The sequence below is a fragment of the Meriones unguiculatus genome, chromosome 1 (assembly GCF_030254825.1).
Source record: "Meriones unguiculatus strain TT.TT164.6M chromosome 1, Bangor_MerUng_6.1, whole genome shotgun sequence".
Lineage (NCBI taxonomy): Eukaryota > Metazoa > Chordata > Mammalia > Rodentia > Muridae > Meriones > Meriones unguiculatus.
The window spans coordinates 196,972,831-196,978,186 of NC_083349.1; the positions used below are offsets into that span (position 1 = coordinate 196,972,831).

At 49.6% G+C, this 5,356-nt stretch overlaps 1 pseudogene; it reads left to right on the plus strand.

Annotated features, from left to right (window-relative positions):
* The first annotated feature begins 1,415 nt into the window (after positions 1–1,415).
* LOC110550216 (small ribosomal subunit protein RACK1-like) lies at positions 1,416–2,146 on the plus strand (annotated as a pseudogene).
* The last annotated feature ends 3,210 nt before the right edge of the window (positions 2,147–5,356 follow it).

Below are 5,356 nucleotides of genomic sequence, written 5' to 3' on the forward strand. Positions count from 1 at the left end.
GCTATACCTCCTAAGCTTCCCCAAACAGCCACTAACTGGGCACCCAATATTCAAATGCCCAAGACTTACAGAGGGCATCTCATTCAAATCGCCACAGCAGGCCATCTTGAAGACAAGTAGCCAAGCTAGAGGTTAGCCTGCGCCTGGCCTAAAGCCCACACCTCAGCCACTGTCTCTTTCCTCCGAAAGCTGAAGAGGAAATGCCTGGAGTGGAAGATGCTTGGCCATTGGGGAGCTTGAAAAAGCTAGCTTAGTCTTCTAGGACATCCTGGCCCGTTGCAGGGAGGGCCTTCTTTTCCCACTGCTGTGATAAAAACACATGAACAGAAACAACTCCCAGGAGGAAGAGTTTATTTAGTCTTACAGTTCAAGGGAACAGAACCCACCGTGGCAGGAAGTTAGAGCAACAGCTCATGCTGTCCACAGTAAGGAAGTGTGAGTGACAGTGCTCAGCTCATTTTCTCTTTTTTTTTTTTTTTGTTTCTTTTATTTTCTTTTTTTAATTTTATTTTTTTCTTATCAGTTACATTTTATTAACTCTGTATCCCAGCCGTGTCCTGCTCCCTCATTCCCTCCCAGTCCCTCCCTCCCTCCCTCATCTCCACCGTGCCCCTTTCCAAGTCCACTGATGGGGGGGACCTCCTCCCCATTCATCTGATCCTGTTTTATCAGGTATCTTCGGGACTGGCTGCAAAGCCCTCCTCTGTGGCCTAAAAGGACTGCTCCTCCCTTGGGGGTGGGGAGGCCAAAGAGCCAGTCATTGAGTTCCTATTAGAAATAGTCCTTGTTCCCCTCACTTTGGGAAACCAATTAGTTACTGAGCTACCACAGGCTACATCTGAGCAGAGGTTCTAGGTTATATCCATACATGGTCCTTGGTTGAATGTCAGTCTCAGAAAAGACCCTGTGCCCAGATATATTTGGTCCTTGTGGAGCTCCTATCCTTTCCCCATCAAACTAACTCCCCTTCTGTCTTATGATTCCCTGTACTCTGCCAAAGGTTTGGTCATGAGTCTTTGCTTTGAAAACACTGCTAGTTAGAGTCTTTCAGATGCGCTCAGTAGACTCCTGTCATAGGTTCAATGCACATCCCATCTGTCTTTCTAAATGAGGATTGATCATCTTACCCCATGTCCGTTCTCTTGATTATCTTTTTAGGTGTATAGATTTCAATATGTTTATCATATTTTATAGGTCTATATAAGTGAGTATATACCGTGTTTGTCTTTCTCCTCCTGGGATATTTCACTCAGAATGATCTTTTCTAGATCCCACCATTTGCCTGCAAATTTTCATTTTCTCTTTTTAAAATATTATTATATGCCTTTTCTCCACAGGGTCTCAGCTGCAGCCACTGCATTGCTTGGCTCCCTGAGTTATCCAGTGCCATCCTCGTCTCTGTGATGACACTTGAAGTGCAGATGACCCTTCGTGGGACCCTGCAAGAACATAATGGCTGGGTAACGCAGACTAACCACCCCACAGTTCCGGGATGTGAACCTGTCCTTGTCACTATCGTTAGAAGCTAACAGGGGAAAAGAGCAACCACAGCATCCCACACCATGGTCTGCGAGCTCACCCCCATTCTCTTAGTGATGTTATCTCCTCTGATGGCCAGTTTGCTCTCTCAGCCTGCTGGGATGAAACACTGCCTCTGGGGTCTCACAACGGGCATCACCACAGGACAGTCTTCAGGCCAAACCAAGGATGTGCTGAGCGGAGCCTTCTCTGAAAACTGGCAGATTGTCTCTGGATCCTGAGATGAGACCATAAAGTTATGAACTACTCCAGACGTCTGCAAGGACACTGTTCAGGATGGGTGTCCTGTGTCCGCTTCTTTCCTTCTCAGCAAGCCCATCCTCACCCCTGTGGACGAGACGAGGTATGGAAATGGCCAACTGCAGGCTAAAGACCACCAGCCCCAGGGCTCTCTAAACACAGTGGCGGTGTCTGCAGATGGATCTCTCTGTGCTTCTGGAGGCAAGGGTGACCAGGCTCTGTTGCGGGCTCCAGTGAAGACAAGCACTTTAACAGGCTGGATGGCAGGGACATCATTGATGCCTGGTGCTTCAGCCCCAACCACAGTGACTCTGTGTTGCCCCAGGGTCAAGACCTGGGACTTGGAGAACAAGATCACTGTAGGTAACCTGGAGCACACGCTTCCCGGCTCCAGCAGCAAGCCAGAGTCACCCCAGTGTACTTCTCTGCTAATGACCAGACCACTTGCTGGTCTGCAGACAACCTGCTGCAACTGTGGCAGGCCACTATTAGTGCCCATTAAAAACTGATGCCAGAGACTCAGAAGCAAAACTAGTTTTTGGGAAAAAAATATTATTTCTACCTTAATTTCTGTGCACCGTGTTTTGCCTTCATGCATATCTGTAAGATACATGTGTGCCCGATGCTCACAGAGGTCTGAAGAGAGCATTGGATCCTTGAGAACAAGTTATAAGCCACAATGTGAGTGCTAAGAATAAAACCCAGATCCTCTGGAAGAGCATCCAGCACTCTTAACCACTGAGCCATAGCAGCAGCCCTCAGTTTCCAGTCTCGGATCTCAGCCCATGAAATGGTGCCCCCTGCTTTAGGGTGGGTCTTCCCCTCCTCAGGTAAATCTTCTGAAAACACCCTCCTAGGTACACCCGGAAGTGTGTCTCCATGGCGATTCTAAATCAAGTCAAGCTGACAAGGCTGATTAACCATCATGTCTGCAATGCCCCTCCATCCTACTATTGCACCCAAGCCTGTTCTGAGGCTCCTCCTACCATAGAAGCCAGAGGGCCTGACTCTTAGACTCTTGGGCAAGAAGAATACCCCAGGAGTTAGGGGTTAGGGAAAACCCATTCATGGTTGGGATCCTAATGGGACTGAGAGACTTTGAAGCACAGCAATTCCCCTCCTGGCCTCCCACTCTATCTCTGACCTCAAGTCCTTCCCCCAAGGCCAGAGAGCTCATTCTGCTGTTTTGTGGTCTCTGAGGTCTCCCAGCTTCAGCCTGTATGAGCTGACCCCAGCCCGTGCCCCTCCTCCAAGGTACTACTTTGGATTCTGACCACCCTGCACTGTCCACACTGACTCTGACATCCTACTTCACACAGAACTGATTCTACTTGATCCCCCAGCCCCGCCTTTTATTCCAGCCATCTGCCAGCTCACTGGTCCGCTGGGAGCTGATGCCCACAGGTCAAATTTCCTGCCTTGCTCGGATCACAGGTGCACAGGCACAGGCTGCCTGGGGAAGGCCTGGGAAGGTCCTTTCTCTTACAGGCCTCACTGGCTTGCTGAGAGAATCTCCCTGCTGCCTCTTTCGAGCTGAGGTAAGTGCCTGAGACTCTGCAGGCTACCATTTTCTCCTCTACAAACAAACAGCCTCCAGCTTGGAGCCCCAGGCTGTGGTAGAGAGCAAAGAGTACTCACATTCACTTCAGCACTTCCTGAAGGGGAGCCCTGTCACCCAAGCCTGGAGGCAGGGCTCAGCAGTGTGTGGAGGGAGCTCCCTGCCAGACTGTATCCTCTCCACCTCCTTAGACTTTACCCAACCCCACAAGTTCTGACTCCAGCCTTCTCCCATCACCCTGGCTCCTTTTCTCCAAGGCTCAGAACTTTTCTCCTGCTTTCAGGCAGGCCCAGACAGCACATTTAATGATATCCTGCCTGATCCCACAGGCTCATTATTCTACACGTGTTCATTATGTCTCCCAAGTGGGAGCTCTCTTGGCTGCAAACCAGAACTTCACTTTTAACCCCTCTATGCATGCACATGGTTAGACAAACCACAGGTACCTAACAACTATCTGGGCTGAACATTGCAAAGGCATCAAACCAATCTAGGCTTCACTTCCTCCTCTTTTAAAAGAAGACAAAAAACATAATAACAATGAGTGCCTGAACGGCATTTTATATTTGGCAAAGTCTGGCTGCATTCATTGTCCTTACCAGTAGCCAAGGAAACTACAGTACAGGTGTGGGAAGTAAGGGCCAGTGAGAGCTAGTGGCTTGCCTGAGAACATAGCTAATAAATGTCAGAGTCATGATTTGAACCCAAACCCATTATTTTTTCTGTCACATAGGGCTGGAAGGCTTCAGAGGTAAGGCAGGGTCCTTAGGGCATTCAATACATAACTGCAGGAAATACAAGAAATATGCAGCCACATACCCCAAGATACAGGACCACAGGGAAGGCAAGCCGACCCAAACTTTGGGAAGGTGTGGAGCTTGGACCCGTGGGAAAACTGGGAAGCACAGTTCGAGGCTGAAGCCTCGGTAAAAGGGAAGGAGCTCTGGGCTGCAGACTGGAAGGGTAAGGGTGGTGGAGAAGCCTTCCCAGAACACAGAGAGAGTGTGAAGAAAAGGAGGACAGTTCAGTCTGAAAAAAGCCATGAGGACCTGGCCAGTCAGCCTACCTGATGTGCTCCAAGCTAATGCTTTGCATCCCAAGTCACACAGAATAGGACACAGAGGGGCAGGGCAGAGAACCTTGCAAGCAGCCCCTTCACAAGACTCAAGAGTCCTGGGGGCGAGGGGGGGGAACTAGATAAAGAGGCAGGTGAGAAGAAAGCAGGTCACTGTGAGCCAGGATGCCAGAGAGAGTTCTAAAATGTAGGTGTCCTGAACCAACATGAGGATGCTTTAAAAAAGCCACGATTTTGACTGGGGAGGAAACAGGCTGTGTTGCACAGTGTCGGAGCCGATAATATCCTGTCTCCAGGCGCCATCTCATTACCCCACACACGTTCATTATCTGCCCAGACTGAGTGTTAGCTGTCTTTTGAAACCATCTTCTCTTTTAGCTTCCACAGCTTCTCTCATGCAGGCTGAGTTCATAGCAGGAGCCTGGTAAAAAAACAAAAAACCAACGGCTAAAATTTCAAGAATATAAAATGACCCTATACCCCACAACCTGTGATAGATTGTTCCAGCGTGATAGCTACTGACTAGGTATTTCTCCAAAAGCATCGAGCAGCAGTTATGTGAGGCACCCCGAGATACCCAACTGAGAGGCCCCACCATGGGAGGTAGAGAGCGCCCGTCTAGAGGCATCCAAGAAGACAGCGCTGTGGAGGGAGTCCCTGCGTGGAGGACACCGGACAGACCAGCTCTCCCAGCCCCCGGCCCGCCTCAGACGCCACGGTTCAGAGATGTGTGAAGCTGGTCTCGTGCTGTGTTGGCATGTCCCATTCAGAAATAACTGGACTAACTTAAAAAAGAAATCTCTGTGCTTCCTTCTATTTCTTCCAAACGCTTTAAATGTCAAGCTACAGCCCAGGGCTCTGCCTTGCTGGGTGGCTGGATACCAAAGCCATGAGCACTGGGTTTAGAATAGCGCCTGGCCGGAGGGGGAGGCTGACTTCATGCA